Source organism: Oncorhynchus tshawytscha, linkage group LG05 (assembly GCF_018296145.1).
Source record: "Oncorhynchus tshawytscha isolate Ot180627B linkage group LG05, Otsh_v2.0, whole genome shotgun sequence".
Classification (NCBI taxonomy): Eukaryota; Metazoa; Chordata; class Actinopteri; order Salmoniformes; family Salmonidae; genus Oncorhynchus; species Oncorhynchus tshawytscha.
In genome coordinates, this window is record NC_056433.1 from 7595025 (window position 1) to 7613439 (window position 18415).

The following is an 18415-nucleotide window of genomic DNA, read 5'->3' on the forward strand; positions in this document are numbered from 1 at the left end:
TAAAAAGGCTAATTGATCATTAGAAAACCCTTTTGGAATTATGTTAGCATAGCTGAAAACTGGCAGTTCTGATTAAAGAAGCAATACAACTGGCCTTCTTTAGACTAGTTGAGTATCTGGAGTATCAGCATTTGTGGGTTCGATTACATGCTCAAAATGGCCAGAAACAAAGCCCTTTCTTCTGAAACTCATCAGTCTATTCTTGTTCTGAGAAATGAAGGCTATTCCATGCAAGAAATTGCCAAGAAACTGAAGATCTCGTACAACGCTGTGTACTAGTCCCTTTACAGAACAGCGCAAACTGGCTCTAACCAGAATAGAAAGAGGAGTGGGAGGCCCCGGTGCAATACTGAGCAAGAGGACAAATGCATTAGAGTGTCTAGTTTGAGAAACAGATGCCTCACAAGTCCTCAACTGGCAGCTTTATTAACTAGTACCCGCAAAACACCAGTCTTAATGTCAAAAGTGAAGAGGCAACTCCGGGATGCTGGCCTTCTAGGCAGAGTTGCAAAGAAAATGCCATATTTCAGACTGGCCAATAAAAATAAAAGATTAAGATCAGAACATCAGAACACAGATACTGGACAGAGGATCTCAGCATCCCGGAGTCGCCTCTTCAAATCAAATCTAATGTTATTTGTCACATACACATGGTTAGCAGATGTTAATGCGAGTGTAGTGAAATGCTTGTGCTTCTAGTTCCAACAGTGCAGTAATATCTAACAAATAATATCTAACAAGTAATGAAACAACAACAGGAACAGAACCCTAGCAGTCTAACGTTTCCTTGTGAGTCAGAGGTACGGACTGCAAAACCAGGACACACATTTACTGAAATAAACACACACACACACACACACACACACACACTGTCTCTGTTTCCCACATACGAACGTACACATGCAATCTCTCACACACAGTTGCATAAAGCCGCATCACAAATTTTGTCCACCAAGAAGGGATAGATTGTCTAACTGTGAGGAACCCAACCATCTGCAAACCATCCAAGCTAAATCAGTCAGCCCAAAAATAGAGGAAAGATCAACAGCAACAAAACCAAAAAAGGAGTGTTTCGTTGAACAGCAGTTGACTTACTAGAAGGATGAAAATTAGTGTTTTTGTTTTGTTTAATTGACGTGATAAATTATACATTCAGAATATTACACAAACTCATTAATAATAGGGTCACTAAAAGAGTTATCTGTGTCACAAATGGCACTCAATTCCCTTTATAGTGCACTACTTTTGGACCAGAGTGCATTGGGGCTCTGCTCAAAAGAAGTGCACTTAATATCCAATAGTGTGCCATTTGGGACACAGGAGGATTCAACATAATGAAACGCTCAACTGAACGGAAAGGGAGTTCCTGTTGGCTGAAAACACCTTGTCGATGTCACTTTGAATATCGCTTCATCGAGCTGGACTTGGGAAGTGGGGAAATTGGCTTTAACCTTGCGAAACAAATGATCTAACTAATTCACCAAAGATCGCCTCTGACTTCCAAATCAACTTCTGTGGTGGGATAGAGAGAGAGAGAGAGAGAGAGGAGAGAGAAAGAAAGAGAAAGAAAGAGAGAAATAGAGAGAGTACAGTAATTGTGCTGTATGTCTTTCACTGTTCCAGGTATTAGTGAATAAAGTATCGGCTAGCGTCCAGATTAGCATTGCTAAATCGGCAAGAAAGATCCGCATTGAGATCCGTGGTCCTGATTAGCTGGCGGTCTGAAAACGCACAGAGGATGTGTGAACTGGCTCGCTCACAGTAAATTGCTTTGACGTTTTTCAATCCTGAATGGTGAACAGGTGTAAGGAACATCAGAACAATAGAGGGAGACGGAGGAGGGCGAGGGAGGGAGGGATTGAGATGGAGAGGAATTAGTAAAGAAAACCTTGGCCTTGATGGCCTTAGCTTACCAGGGTATAGTGAGCGGGAACCATTGATTCACGGGGAAATAGGCGAGCCGCTCGCGCTGAAATAATCAGCTGATTGTTTATTTGTTCGGTCCTCCGGCGCAAAGCCTTTATCTGCCATACCGCCACCTCTCGAAATACACACACACACAAACACACACACGCACACACTCAAACACTCTCACAAACACGCACACACACACACACACAAACACTCTCACACACACGCACACGCATACACACACACACAATCGCACATGCACATGGAGTACTTACTTACGGCTATTGAAGTGTTTTCTCCAGAGTCAACGGCATCATCAAGGCTTTTAGTTCCGTTCAGCATTTGGTGAGGATGGATTGACAGGCGTGGATAACCAAAGCCCCCATATGACAGCCTAAACATCTCTGACATGTCCGTTTTCTAATGGTCCTGAACGGTGGCCCATAGCGACAGGTTAGACCATGGAGAGACTCATGACAGACCTTCAAGCCTTCGGGGTTTCCGATTGGCTGAACTGCTTGACCTATTGATCCTATTGATCAATTAGTCTCCGATTGGCTGAACTCATTGATATATCAGAATCTAGATGAGCTGTAAATTGGACAGTAACATTGAGACAAGATGGGAAACCGTGCTGGGAATAGACAACAGCATGACAGCAGCCTGGTTCATTCATTTCCTGCTGTGCTACCCTGGTCTATTCACTTACATGACCATATAAATGAGCCACAGTCACAGCAGGGCAGCAGATTACACGGTCAATATTCTGGCTAAATATTGTGAGCAGGCCATGGAAGACACAGCAGCCACAGCTGCTACCAGCAGGCAATGGAAGACACAGCAGCCACACAGCTGCTACCAGCAGGCCATGGAAGACACAGCAGCCACACATCTGCTACCAGCAGGCCATGGAAGACAGAGCAGCCACACAGCTGCTACCAGCAGGCCATGGAAGACACAGCAGCCACACAGCTGCTACCAGCAGGTCATGGAAGACACAGCTGCTACCAGCAGGCCATGGAAGACACAGCAGCCACACAGCTGCTACCAGCAGGCCATGGAAGACACAGCTGCTACCAGCAGGCCATGACACAGCTAGACACAGCTGCCACACAGCTGCTACCAGCAGGCCATGGAAGACACAGCAGCCACACAGCTGCTACCAGCAGGCCATGGAAGACACAGCAGCCACACAGCTGCTACCAGCAGGCCATGGAAGACACAGCAGCCACACAGCTGCTACCAGCAGGCCATGGAAGACACAGCAGCCACACAGCTGCTACCAGCAGGCCATGGAAGACTAAGCTGCCACACAGCTGCTAGCAGCAGGCCATGGAAGGCACAGCTGCCACACAGCTGCTACCAGCAGGCCATGGAAGACACAGCAGCCACACAGCTGCTACCAGCAGGCCATGGAAGACACAGCTGCTACCAGCAGGCCATGGAAGACACAGCTGCCACACAGCTGCTACCAGCAGGCCATGGAAGACACAGCAGCCACACAGCTGCTACCAGCAGGCCATGGAAGACACAGCAGCCACACAGCTGCTACCAGCAGGCCATGGAAGACTAAGCTGCCACACAGCTGCTACCAGCAGGCCATGGAGGACACAGCTGCTACCAGCAGGCCATGGGAGACACAGCAGCCACACAGCTGCTACCAGCAGGCCATGGAAGACACAGCAGCCACACAGCTGCTACCAGCAGGCCATGGAAGACTAAGCTGCCACACAGCTGCTACCAGCAGGCCATGGAAGACACAGCTGCTACCAGCAGGGCATGGAAGACACAGCAGCCACACAGCTGCTACCAGCAGGCCATGGAAGACACAGCAGCCACACATCTGCTACCAGCAGGTCATGGAAGACACAGCTGCTACCAGCAGGCTATGGAAGACACAGCAGCCACACAGCTGCTACCAGCAGGTCATGGAAGACACAGCACCCACACAGCTGCTACCAGCAGGCCATGGAAGACACAGCAGCCACACCGCTGCTACCAGCAGGCCATGGAAGACACAGCAGCCACACAGCTGCTACCAGCAGGCCATGGAAGACACAGCAGCCACACAGCTGCTACCAGCAGGCCATGGAAGACACAGCAGCCACACAGCTGCTACCAGCAGGCCATGGAAGACACAGCTGCTACCAACAGGCCATGGAAGACACAGCTGCTACCAGCAGGCCATGGAAGACACAGCTGCTACCAGCAGGCCATGGAAGACACAGCAGCCACACAGCTGCTACCAGCAGGCCATGGAAGACACAGCAGCCACACAGCTGCTACCAGCAGGCCATGGAAGACACAGCTGCCACACAGCTGCTACCAGCAGGCCATGGAAGACACAGCTGCCACACAGCTGCTACCAGCAGGCCATGGAAGACACAGCTGCTACCAGCAGGCCATGGAAGACACAGCTGCTACCAGCAGGCCATGGAAGACACAGCTGCTACCAGCAGGCCATGGAAGACACAGCTGCTACCAGCAGGCCATGGAAGACAAAGCTGCTACCAGCAGGCCATGGAAGACACAGCTGCTACCAGCAGGCCATGGAAGACACAGCTGCTACCAGCAGGTCATGGAAGACACAGCTGCTACCAGCAGGCCATGGAAGACACAGCAGCTACCAGCAGGCCATGGAAGACACAGCTGCTACCAGCAGGCCATGGAAGACACAGCTGCTACCAGCAGGCCATGGAAGACACAGCTGCTACCAGCAGGCCATGGAAGACACAGCTGCTACCAGCAGGCCATGGAAGACACAGCTGCTACCAGCAGGCCATGGAAGACACAGCAGCTACCAGCAGGCCATGGAAGACACAGCTGCTACCAGCAGGCCATGGAAGACACAGCAGCTACCAGCAGGCCATGGAAGACACAGCTGCTACCAGCAGGCCATGGAAGACAAAGCAGCTACCAGCAGGCCATGGAAGACACAGCTGCTACCAGCAGGCCATGGAAGACAAAGCAGCTACCAGCAGGCCATGGAAGACAAAGCAGCTACCAGCAGGCCATGGAAGACACAGCTGCTACCAGCAGGCCATGGAAGACAAAGCAGCTACCAGCAGGCCATGGAAGACACAGCTGCTACCAGCAGGCCATGGAAGACAAAGCAGCTACCAGCAGGCCATGGAAGACAAAGCAGCTACCAGCAGGCCATGGAAGAAAAGCAGCTACCAGCAGGCCATGGAAGACACAGCTGCTACCAGCAGGCCATGGAAGACACAGCTGCTACCAGCAGGCCATGGAAGACACTGCAGCTACCAGCATGCCATGGAAGACAAAGCAGCTACCAGCAGACCATGGAAGACTCAGCAGCCACACAGCACCTACCAGCAGGCCATGGAAGACACAGCAGCCACACAGCTGCTACCAGCAGGCCATGGAAGACACAGCTGCTACCAGCAGGCCATGGAAGACACAGCAGCCACCAGCAGGCCATGGAAGACACAGCAGCTACCAGCAGGCCATGGAAGACACAGCAGCTACCAGCAGGCCATGGAAGACACAGCTGCTACCAGCAGGCCATGGAAGACACAGCAGCTACCAGCAGGCCATGGAAGACACAGCAGCTACCAGCAGGCCATGGAAGACACAGCAGCTACCAGCAGGCCATGGAAGACACAGCTGCTAACAGCAGGTCATGGAAGCATTTTATGTTGTTGTTGTGTGAAACAGATAAAAAATAATGCATGTTTGACGATACATTTTTTTATAAGCTGAAATGGGAACTGTCGATGCATAAACGAGTGCATTTTGGGTCGTATGGTATCCTATTCACAGTGTGTCAACTCCTATTTAGTGTGTCAGCTCCTATTCACAGTGTGTCAACTCCTATTTAGTGTGTCAGCTCCTATTCACAGTGTGTCAACTCCTATTTAGGGTGTCAGCTCCTATTCACAGTGTGTCAACTCCTATTTAGTGTGTCAGCTCCTATTTAGTGTGTCAACTCCTATTTAGTGTGTCAACTCCTATTTAGTGTGTCAGCTCCTATTTAGTGTGTCAACTCCTATTTAGTGTGTCAACTCCTATTTACAGTGTGTCAACTCCTATTTAGTGTGTCAACTCCTATTTACAGTGTCAACTCCTATTTAGTGTGTCAGCTCCTATTTAGTGTGTCAGCTCCTATTCACAGGGTGTCAACTCCTATTTACAGTGTGTCACCGCCTGGTGTGGCGAATTTGCTGTTTTGCCACATCCTCATCCTGAGTAAGACGACAATAATAACATTTCCTGATGGAGTCTTAACTGTTGGCCAGGGTCAAGACTTCCTGATGGAGTCCCTGTCTGTTGGCCAGGGTCAAGACTTCCTGATGGAGTCTTAACTGTTGGCCAGGGTCAAGACTTCCTGATGGAGTCTTAACTGTTGGCCAGGGTCAAGACTTCCTGATGGAGTCCCTGACTGTTGGCCAGGGTCAAGACTTCCTGATTGAGTCCCTGTCTTAACCTTTGGCCAGGGTCAAGACTTCCTGATTGAGTCCCTGTCTGTTGGCCTGCGTCAAGACTTCCTGATTGAGTCCCTGTCTGTCGGACAGCGTCAAGACTTCCTGATTGAGTCCCTGTCTGTTGGCCAGCGTCAAGACTTCCTGATTGAGTCCCTGTCTGTTGGCCTGCGTCAAGACTTCCTGATTGAGTCCCTGTCTGTTGGCCTGCGTCAAGACTTCCTGATTGAGTCCCTGTCTGTTGGCCAGCGTCAAGACTTCCTGATTGAGTCCCTGTCTGTTGGCCAGCGTCAAGACTTCCTGATTGAGTCCCTGTCTGTTGGCCAGCGTCAAGACTTCCTGATTGAGTCCCTGTCTGTTGGACAGGTCAAGACTTCCTGATTGAGTCCCTGTCTGTTGGCCAGCGTCAAGACTTCCTGATTGAGTCCCTGTCTGTTGGCCAGCGTCAAGACTTCCTGATTGAGTCCCTGTCTGTTGGCCAGAGTCAAGACTTCCTGATTGAGTCCATGTCTGTTGGCCAGAGTCAAGACTTCCTGATTGAGTCCCTGTCTGTTGGCCAGCGTCAAGACTTCCTGATTGAGTCCCTGTCTGTTGGACAGCGTCAAGACTTCCTGATTGAGTCCCTGTCTGTTGGCCTGCGTCAAGACTTCCTGATTGAGTCCCTGTCTGTTGGCCAGCGTCAAGACTTCCTGATTGAGTCCCTGTCTGTTGGCCAGAGTCAAGACTTCCTGATTGAGTCCCTGTCTGTTGGCCAGCGTCAAGACTTCCTGATTGAGTCCCTGTCTGTTGGCCAGAGTCAAGACTTCCTGATTGAGTCCCTGTCTGTTGGCCTGCGTCAAGACTTCCTGATTGAGTCCCTGTCTGTTGGCCAGAGTCAAGACTTCCTGATTGAGTCCCTGTCTGTTGGCCAGAGTCAAGACTTCCTGATTGAGTCCCTGTCTGTTGGCCAGAGTCAAGACTTCCTGATTGAGTCCCTGTCTGTTGGCCAGCGTCAAGACTTCCTGATTGAGTCCCTGTCTGTTGGCCAGCGTCAAGACTTCCTGATTGAGTCCCTGTCTGTTGGCCAGCGTCAAGACTTCCTGATTGAGTCCCTGTCTGTTGGCCAGCGTCAAGACTTCCTGATTGAGTCCCTGTCTGTTGGCCAGCGTCAAGACTTCCTGATTGAGTCCCTGTCTGTTGGCCAGCGTCAAGACTTCCTGATTGAGTCCCTGTCTGTTGGCCTGCGTCAAGACTTCCTGATTGAGTCCCTGTCTGTTGGCCTGCGTCAAGACTTCCTGATTGAGTCCCTGTCTGTTGGCCAGCGTCAAGACTTCCTGATTGAGTCCCTGTCTGTTGGCCAGCGTCAAGACTTCCTGATTGAGTCCCTGTCTTAACCTTTGGCCAGGGTCAAGACTTCCTGATTGAGTCCCTGTCTGTTGGCCTGCGTCAAGACTTCCTGATTGAGTCCCTGTCTGTTGGACAGCGTCAAGACTTCCTGATTGAGTCCCTGTCTGTTGGCCAGAGTCAAGACTTCCTGATTGAGTCCCTGTCTGTTGGCCTGCGTCAAGACTTCCTGATTGAGTCCCTGTCTGTTGGCCAGCGTCAAGACTTCCTGATTGAGTCCCTGTCTGTTGGCCTGCGTCAAGACTTCCTGATTGAGTCCCTGTCTGTTGGCCTGCGTCAAGACTTCCTGATTGAGTCCCTGTCTGTTGGCCAGCGTCAAGACTTCCTGATTGAGTCCCTGTCTGTTGGCCAGAGTCAAGACTTCCTGATTGAGTCCCTGTCTGTTGGCCAGCGTCAAGACTTCCTGATTGAGTCCCTGTCTGTTGGCCAGCGTCAAGACTTCCTGATTGAGTCCCTGTCTGTTGGCCAGCGTCAGCTACTGTACCAGATGTGAACTTCTCTTTGAATGTATATCATGTTGTCACAGAGTTTCCATTTTGATTTCCATTATGACTGAGTCTGTCATTATGTCACGTCCTGACCATAGAAAGCCTGTATTTTCTATGGTAGAGTAGGCCAGGGCGTGACTAGGGGTTTTAGTCTAGTTTATTATTTCTATGTGGAGTTCTAGGTTTCATTTAGTCTAGTTTATTATTTCTATGTGGAGTTCTAGGTTTCATTTTCTATGTTGGGGTTTGTGCATGATTCCCTATTAGAGGCAGCTGGTAATCGTTGTCACTACTTGGGGATCATACTTAAATAGCATTTTTTCCACCTGTGTGTTATTGGATATTGTTTATGTTTAGTTGCCTGTTAGAGCTGCATTGTTCGTCACGGTTTGTTTATTCTTTATTGTTTTGTCTTTGCTAAAGTTTCACTTCTTTAATAAATGATGTGGAACTCAAAGTAAGCTGCGCCTTGGTCCGTCTATACAAACTAACGTGACACATTAGGCTACAGCAACGGTCAGTACGAGCTGTGTTACACCATAACAGGTCCCCAGGGGGTCTAAACACAACAGCTCCACATGGTGGGAATACACACACACACGCCTGCATGCACGCACAGGGGCACACCCACACACACACACACACTCACACACACACACTTCTCCCACCCTGACACCTCCCACCCTGACACTTCTCCCACCCTGACACTTCTCCCACCCTGACACTTCTCCCACCCTGACACTTCTCCCACCCTGACACAGTTATACACAAACCAAGGCCAAATCACTATGAGACATTGTTATAGTGTGACGTCTGCTTCCAACTCACACTCTCAAAAACATAGATCCCCTGAACGCAGCTCACTCTCCAGATTCCAATCACCTGAATTCTGATCACCTGTTCACACACCTGTATGTCATTATCACACACTATTTAGTTCAGTTCTTTGCACCCCGTCACTGTGAGGTATTGTTTGTTTTGTGACACGTCTTGCAGAACGCTGGGGTTCCGTGATTTCTCCTTCCTTGTATGATAGTTTTTGCCTGCCTCACTAACGACGCCTTTTGCCTTTTCCCTGCCTGTACTTTAGCCTATCAGATTTCCTGTTATCTACCTATTGCCTGGTCTCCCAGACAACGTTACAGCCTTTTCCCTGCCTGTACTGTTGCCTTGCTGGACCCCCTGTGTATGACCTTCTGCCTGCCCCTGGACCCAGCTACCTGCCTCCTCCTGTGTATGACCTTCTGCCTGCCCCTGGACCCAGCTACCTGCCTCCACCTGTGGTCCTTTACCCATAAACGCCTGCTGCGCCCTGCTCTTGAAACCAGCTCTCTGTCTCCCATTGTGTTCATTACATTTAGTCTTTATACCAAGGCTTTACTCCCACATTAAGAAGAAACAAAATGTGTTGAGACTATGGATCTGTGAAAATAGCAAAGCTACAGATCCTACATGAAGAGGAATCCAAATGTGTTGAGATCTACAGATGATATGTGACTTTAGAGGCCTAAGAGAGAACATAGCGCAGTTCCACAGGGAAAAATAAATAAATCACCGTGCCATCTGGACGCGGACCGAGTCAGCTAGAGTAAACGAGCGCAGTGGCTGACTGCGTTTACGTGTTGCGGTTCGTAGACGAACGTCCTGGTGCAGCGGTGTTTATGTTTGTTGAGCCATTGAAAGGCGTGCTTGATTACAGAAGGCACTAGAAGGATCTAGCGTGACTCGTGTGTTTGGAGTTCGTGACCTTTGGTGTTATAGGATTTGTTTAATTTGTTTAATCAGTTCTTCCGGGCATCAGTTTAAACTCCCCTTACCCCGTAACCCTCTTACCCCGTAACCCTCTTACCCCGTAACCCTCTTACCCCGTAACCCTCTTACCCTGTAACCCTGTAACCCTCTTACCCTGTAACCCTCTTACCCTGTAACCCTCTTACTCTGTAACCCTCTTACTCTGTAACCCTCTTACTCTGTAACCCTCTTACTCTGTAACGCTCTTACCCCGTAACCCTGTAACCCTCTTACTCTGTAACCCTCTTACCCTCTTACTCTGTAACCCTCTTACCCTGTAAACCTCTTACTCTGTAACCCTCTTACTCTGTAACCCTCTTACTCTGTAACCCTCTTACCCCGTAACCCTCTTACCCCGTAACCCTCTTACCCCGTAACCTCTTACCCCGTAACCCTCTTACCCTGTAACCTCTTACCCCGTAACCCTCTTACCCCGTAACCCTCTTCACCTCTTACCCCGTAACTCTCTTCACCTCTTACCCCCAAACCATCTACATCTCTTTCCCCAAACCCTCTTCACACCAAGTTCCGGTCCATATTCCCCCTGAAGCTAGGACAGTAGAGTCCCTGTCCATCTTCCCCCTGAAGCTAGGACAGTAGAGTCCCTGTCCTACTTCCCCCTGATGCTAGGACAGCAGAGTCCATCTTCCCCCTGAAGCTAGGACAGCAGTGTCCATCTTCCCCCTGGTGCTAGGATAGCAGAGTTCCTGTCCATCTTCCCCTGATGCTAGGACAGAAGAGTCCCTGTCCATCTTCCCCTGAAGCTAGGACAGTAGAGTCCCTGTCCTACTTCCCCTGATGCTAGGACAGCAGAGTCCATCTTCCCCTGAAGCTAGGACAGCAGTGTCCATCTTCCCCCTGGTGCTAGGATAGCAGAGTTCCTGTCCATCTTCCCCTGATGCTAGGACAGAAGAGTCCCTGTCCATCTTCCCCTGATGCTAGGACAGCAGAGTCCATGTCCATCTTCCCCATGAAGCTAGGACAGTAGAGTCCCTGTCCATCTTCCCCCTGATGCTAGGACAGCAGAGTCCATCTTCCCCCTGATGCTAGGACAGCAGAGTCCATCTTCCCCTGAAGCTAGGACAGCAGAGTCCATCTTCCCCATGAAGCTAGAACAGCAGAGTCCATCTTCCCCTGAAGCTAGGACAGTAGAGTCCCTGTCCATCTTCTACCTGAAGCTAGGACAGCAGAGTCCATCTTCCCCTGAAGCTAGGACAGTAGAGTCCCTGTCCATCTTCCCCTGAAGCTAATACAGTAGAGTCCCTGTCCTACTTCCCCCTGATGCTAGGACAGCAGAGTCCATCTTCCCCTGAAGCTAGGACAGCAGTGTCCATCTTCCCCTGGTGCTAGGATAGCAGAGTTCCTGTCCATCTTCCCCTGATGCTAGGACAGAAGAGTCCCTGTCCATCTTCCCCTGATGCTAGGACAGCAGAGTCCATGTCCATCTTCCCCATGAAGCTAGGACAGAAGAGTCCCTGTCCATCTTCCCCTGATGCTAGGACAGCAGAGTCCCTGTCCATCTTCCCCCTGATGCTAGGACAGCAGAGTCCCTGTCCATCTTCCCCCCTGATGCTAGGACAGCAGAGCCCATCTTCCCCCGGAAGCTAGGACAGAAGAGTCCATCTTCCCCCTGATGCTAGGACAGCAGAGTCCATCTTCCCCCTGAAGCTAGGACAGCAGAGTCCATCTTCCCCATGAAGCTAGAACAGCAGAGTCCATCTTCCCCCTGAAGCTAGGACAGCAGAGTCCATCTTCCCCCTGAAGCTAGGACAGTAGAGTCCCTGTCCATCTTCCCCTGAAGCTAATACAGTAGAGTCCCTGTCCATCTTCCCCTGATGCTAGGACAGCAGAGTCCATCTTCCCCTGAAGCAAGGACAGCAGTGTCCATCTTCCCCTGATGCTAGGATAGCAGAGTCCCTGTCCATCTTCCCCTGAAGCTAGGACAGCAGAGTCCCTGTCCATCTTCCCCTTATGCTAGGACAGCAGAGTCCCTGTCCATCTTCCCCTGAAGCTAGGACAGAAGAGTCCCTGTCCATCTTCCCCCTGATGCTAGGACAGCAGAGTCCCTGTCCATCTTCCCCTGATGCTAGGACAGCAGAGTCCATCTTCCCCTGAAGCTAGGACAGCAGAGTCCACCTTCCCCCTGAAGCTAGAACAGCAGAGTCCACCTTCCCCTGAAGCTAGAACAGCAGAGTCCATCTTCCCCTGAAGCTAGGACAGCAGAGTCCATCTTCCCCTGACGCTAGGACAGCAGAGTCCATCTTCCCCTGATGCTAGGACAGCAGAGTCCCTGTCCATCTTCCCCTGATGCTAGGACAGCAGAGTCCATCTTCCCCTGAAGCTAGGACAGCAGAGTCCATCTTCCCCATGAAGCTAGAACAGCAGAGTCCATCTTCCCCCTGAAGCTAGGACAGTAGAGTCCCTGTCCATCTTCCCCTGAAGCTAGGACAGCAGAGTCCATCTTCCCCCTGAAGCTAGGACAGTAGAGTCCCTGTCCATCTTCCCCTGAAGCTAATACAGTAGAGTCCCTGTCCATCTTCCCCTGATGCTAGGACAGCAGAGTCCATCTTCCCCCTGAAGCTAGGACAGCAGTGTCCATCTTCCCCCTGATGCTAGGATAGCAGAGTCCCTGTCCATCTTCCCCTGAAGCTAGGACAGAAGAGTCCCTGTCCATCTTTCCCCTGAAGCTAGGACAGAAGAGTCCCTGTCCATCTTCCCCTGATGCTAGGACAGCAGAGTCCCTGTCCATCTTCCCCCTGAAGCTAGGACAGAAGAGTCCCTGTCCATCTTCCCCTGATGCTAAGACAGCAGAGTCCCTGTCCATCTTCCCCTGATGCTAGGACAGCAGAGTCCTGTCCATCTTCCCCTGATGCTAGGACAGCAGAGTCCACCTTCCCCTGAAGCTAGAACAGCAGAGTCCATCTTCCCCTGAAGCTAGGACAGCAGAGTCCATCTTCCCCTGACGCTAGGACAGCAGAGTCCATCTTCCCCTGAAGCTAGGACAGTAGAGTCCCTGTCCATCTTCCCCTGAAGCTAGGACAGCAGAGTCCATCTTCCCCCTGAAGCTAGGACAGTAGAGTCCCTGTCCATCTTCCCCTGATGCTAGGACAGCAGAGTCCCTGTCCATCTTCCCCTGAAGCTAGGACAGTAGAGTCCCTGTCCATCTTCCCCTGAAGCTAGGACAGGACAGCAGTGTCCATCTTCCCCTGATGCTAGGATAGCAGAGTCCCTGTCCATCTTCCCCCTGAAGCTAGGACAGAAGAGTCCCTGTCCATCTTTCCCCTGAAGCTAGGACAGCAGAGTCCATCTTCCCCTGAAGCTAGAACAGCAGTCCATCTTCCCCTGAAGCTAGAACAGCAGAGTCCATCTTCCCCTGAAGCTAGAACAGCAGAGTCCATCTTCCCCTGAAGCTAGGACAGTAGAGTCCCTGTCCATCTTCCCCTGAAGCTAATACAGTAGAGTCCCTGTCCATCTTCCCCTGATGCTAGGACAGCAGAGTCCATCTTCCCCTGAAGCAAGGACAGCAGTGTCCATCTTCCCCTGATGCTAGGATAGCAGAGTCCCTGTCCATCTTCCCCTGAAGCTAGGACAGCAGAGTCCCTGTCCATCTTCCCCTTATGCTAGGACAGCAGAGTCCCTGTCCATCTTCCCCCTGAAGCTAGGACAGAAGAGTCCCTGTCCATCTTCCCCCTGATGCTAGGACAGCAGAGTCCCTGTCCATCTTCCCCTGATGCTAGGACAGCAGAGTCCCTGTCCATCTTCCCCTGATGCTAGGACAGCAGAGTCCACCTTCCCCTGAAGCTAGAACAGCAGAGTCCACCTTCCCCCTGAAGCTAGGACAGCAGAGTCCATCTTCCCCTGACGCTAGGACAGCAGAGTCCATCTTCCCCTGAAGCTAGGACAGTAGAGTCCCTGTCCATCTTCCCCTGATGCTAGGACAGCAGAGTCCATCTTCCCCTGATGCTAGGACAGCAGAGTCCATCTTCCCCCTGAAGCTAGGACAGCTAGGACAGCCACCCCATGAAGCTAGAACAGCAGAGTCCATCTTCCCCTGAAGCTAGAACAGCAGAGTCCATCTTCCCCTGAAGCTAGGACAGTAGAGTCCCTGTCCATCTTCCCCTGAAGCTAGGACAGCAGAGTCCCTGTCCTACTTCCCCCTGATGCTAGGACAGCAGAGTCCATCTTCCCCCTGAAGCTAGGACAGCAGTGTCCATCTTCCCCTGGTGCTAGGATAGCAGAGTTCCTGTCCATCTTCCCCTGATGCTAGGACAGAAGAGTCCCTGTCCATCTTCCCCTGATGCTAGGACAGCAGAGTCCATGTCCATCTTCCCCATGAAGCTAGGACAGAAGAGTCCCTGTCCATCTTCCCCTGATGCTAGGACAGCAGAGTCCCTGTCCATCTTCCCCTGATGCTAGGACAGCAGAGTCCCTGTCCATCTTCCCCCTGATGCTAGGACAGCAGAGCCCATCTTCCCCGTGAGCTAGGACAGAAGAGTCCATCTTCCCCTGATGCTAGGACAGCAGAGTCCATCTTCCCCCTGAAGCTAGGACAGCAGAGTCCATCTTCCCCATGAAGCTAGAACAGCAGAGTCCATCTTCCCCTGAAGCTAGGACAGCAGAGTCCATCTTCCCCTGAAGCTAATACAGTAGAGTCCCTGTCCATCTTCCCCTGATGCTAGGACAGCAGAGTCCATCTTCCCCTGAAGCAAGGACAGCAGTGTCCATCTTCCCCCTGATGCTAGGATAGCAGAGTCCCTGTCCATCTTCCCCCTGAAGCTAGGACAGCAGAGTCCCTGTCCATCTTCCCCTTATGCTAGGACAGCAGAGTCCCTGTCCATCTTCCCCTGAAGCTAGGACAGAAGAGTCCCTGTCCATCTTCCCCCTGATGCTAGGACAGCAGAGTCCCTGTCCATCTTCCCCTGAAGCTAGGACAGCAGAGTCCACCTTCCCCTGAAGCTAGAACAGCAGAGTCCACCTTCCCCTGAAGCTAGAACAGCAGAGTCCACCCTCCCCCTGAAGCTAGGACAGCAGAGTCCACCTTCCCCTGACGCTAGGACAGCAGAGTCCACCTTCCCCTGACGCTAGGACAGCAGAGTCCATCTTCCCCTGATGCTAGGACAGCAGAGTCCCTGTCCATCTTCCCCTGATGCTAGGACAGCAGAGTCCATCTTCCCCCTGAAGCTAGGACAGCAGAGTCCATCTTCCCCATGAAGCTAGAACAGCAGAGTCCATCTTCCCCCTGAAGCTAGGACAGTAGAGTCCCTGTCCATCTTCTACCTGAAGCTAGGACAGCAGAGTCCATCTTCCCCCTGAAGCTAGGACAGTAGAGTCCCTGTCCATCTTCCCCTGAAGCTAATACAGTAGAGTCCCTGTCCATCTTCCCCTGATGCTAGGACAGCAGAGTCCATCTTCCCCTGAAGCTAGGACAGCAGTGTCCATCTTCCCCTGATGCTAGGATAGCAGAGTCCCTGTCCATCTTCCCCCTGAAGCTAGGACAGAAGAGTCCCTGTCCATCTTCCCCTGAAGCTAGGACAGAAGAGTCCCTGTCCATCTTCCCCTTATGCTAGGACAGCAGAGTCCCTGTCCATCTTCCCCCTGAAGCTAGGACAGAAGAGTCCCTGTCCATCTTCCCCTGATGCTAAGACAGCAGGGTCCCTGTCCATCTTCCCCCTGATGCTAGGACAGCAGAGTCAATGTCCATCTTCCCCTGATGCTAGGACAGCAAAGTCCACCTTCCCCTGAAGCTAGAACAGCAGAGTCCACCTTCCCCTGAAGCTAGGACAGCAGAGTCCATCTTCCCCTGACGCTAGGACAGCAGAGTCCATCTTCCCCTGAAGCTAGGACAGTAGAGTCCCTGTCCATCTTCCCCTGAAGCTAGGACAGCAGAGTCCATCTTCCCCCTGAAGCTAGGACAGCAGAGTCCCTGTCCATCTTCCCCTGAAGCTAGGACAGTAGAGTCCCTGTCCATCTTCCCCCTGAAGCTAGGACAGCAGTGTCCATCTTCCCCTGAAGCTAGGACAGAAGAGTCCCTGTCCATCTTCCCCTGAAGCTAGGACAGAAGAGTCCCTGTCCATCTTCCCCTGAAGCTAGGACAGCAGAGTCCATCTTCCCCTGAAGCTAGAACAGCAGTCCATCTTCCCCTGAAGCTAGAACAGCAGAGTCCATCTTCCCCTGAAGCTAGAACAGCAGAGTCCATCTTCCCCCTGAAGCTAGGACAGCAGTGTCCGTCTTCCCCCTGACGCTAGGACAGCAGAGTCCATCTTCCCCCTGAAGCTAGGACAGTAGAGTCCATCTTCTCCCTGAAGCTAGGACAGCAGTACCCATCTTCCCCCTGATGCTAGGATAGCAGAGTCCCTGTCCATCTTCCCCCTGAAGCTAGGACAGAAGAGTCCCTGTCCATCTTCCCCCTGATGCTAGGACAGCAGAGTCCATCTTCTCCCTGAAGCTAGGACAGCAGTACCCATCTTCCCCCTGATGCTAGGACAGCAGAGTCCCTGTCCATCTTCCCCCTGAAGCTAGGACAGCAGAGTCCATCTTCCCCCTGAAGCTAGGACAGGAGTGTCCATCTTCCCCTGATGCTAGGACAGCAGAGACCCTGTCCATCTTCCCCCTGATGCTAGTACAGCAGAGTCAATCTTCCCCCTGAAGCTAGGACAGCAGTGTCCATCTTCCCCCTGAAGCTAGGACAGTAGAGTCCCTGTCCATCTTCCCACTGATGCTAGGACAGCAGAGTCCATCTTCCCCCTGAAGCTAGGACAGCAGTGTCCATCTTCCCCCTGATGCTAGGATAGCAGAGTCCCTGTCCATCTTCCCCCTGAAGCTAGAACAGCAGAGTCCATCTTCCCCCTGACGCTAGGACAGCAGTGTCCATCTTCCCCCTGAAGCTAGGACAGCAGTGTCCATCTTCCCCCTGAAGCTAGGACAGTAGAGTCCCTGTCCATCTTCCCACTGATGCTAGGACAGCAGGGTCCCTGTCCATTTTCCCCCTGAAGCTAGGACAGAAGAGTCCCTGTCCATCTTCCCCCTGATGTTAGGACTGCAGAGTCCCTGTCCATCTTCCCCCTGAAGCTAGGACAGAAGAGTCCCTGTCCATCTTCCCCCTGAAGCTAGGACAGTAGAGTCCCTGTCCATCTTCCCACTGATGCTAGGACAGCAGTGTCCATCTTCCCCCTGATGCTAGGATAGCAGAGTCCCTGTCCATCTTCCCCCTTAGGCTAGGACAGAAGAGTCCCTGTCCATCTTCCCCCTTAGGCTAGGACAGCAGAGTCCCTGTCCATCTTCCCCTGAAGCTAGGACAGAAGAGTCCCTGTCCATCTTCCCCTGATGCTAGGACAGCAGGGTCCCTGTCCATCTTCCCCCTGATGCTAGGACAGCAGAGTCCCTGTCCATCTTCCCCTGATGCTAGGACAGCAGAGTCCCTGTCCATCTTCCCCTGATGCTAGGACAGCAGAGTCCATCTTCCCCTGAAGCTAGGACAGCAGAGTCCATCTTCCCCTGACACTAGGACAGCAGAGTCCATCTTCCCCTGAAGCTAGGACAGTAGAGTCCCTGTCCATCTTCCCCTGATGCGAGGACAGCAGAGTCCATCTTCCCCCTGAAGCTAGGACAGCAGTGTCCGTCTTCCCCCAGATGCTAGGATAGCAGAGTCCCTGTCCATCTTCCCCTGATGCTAGGACAGCAGAGTCCCTGTCCATCTTCCCCTGAAACTAGGACAGCAGAGTCCCTGTCCATCTTCCCCCTGAAACTAGGACAGCAGAGTCCCTGTCCATCTTCCCCTGAAGCTAGGACAGCAGAGTCCCTGTCCATCTTCCCCCTGATGCTAGGACAGCAGAGTCCCTGTCCATTTTCCCCCTGAAGCTAGGACAGCAGAGTCCCTGTCCATCTTCCCCTGATGCTAGGACAGCAGTGTCCATCTTCCCCTGATGCTAGGATAGCAGAGTCCCTGTCCATCTTCCCCTTAGGCTAGGACAGAAGAGTCCCTGTCCATCTTCCCCTTAGGCTAGGACAGCAGAGTCCCTGTCCATCTTCCCCTGAAGCTAGGACAGAAGAGTCCCTGTCCATCTTCCCCTGATGCTAGGACAGCAGGGTCCCTGTCCATCTTCCCCCTGATGCTAGGACAGCAGAGTCCCTGTCCATCTTCCCCCTGATGCTAGGACAGCAGAGTCCCTGTCCATCTTCCCCTGATGCTAGGACAGCAGAGTCCATCTTCCCCCTGAAGCTAGGACAGCAGAGTCCATCTTCCCCTGACACTAGGACAGCAGAGTCCATCTTCCCCTGAAGCTAGGACAGTAGAGTCCCTGTCCATCTTCCCCTGATGCGAGGACAGCAGAGTCCATCTTCCCCTGAAGCTAGGACAGCAGTGTCCGTCTTCCCCCAGATGCTAGGATAGCAGAGTCCCTG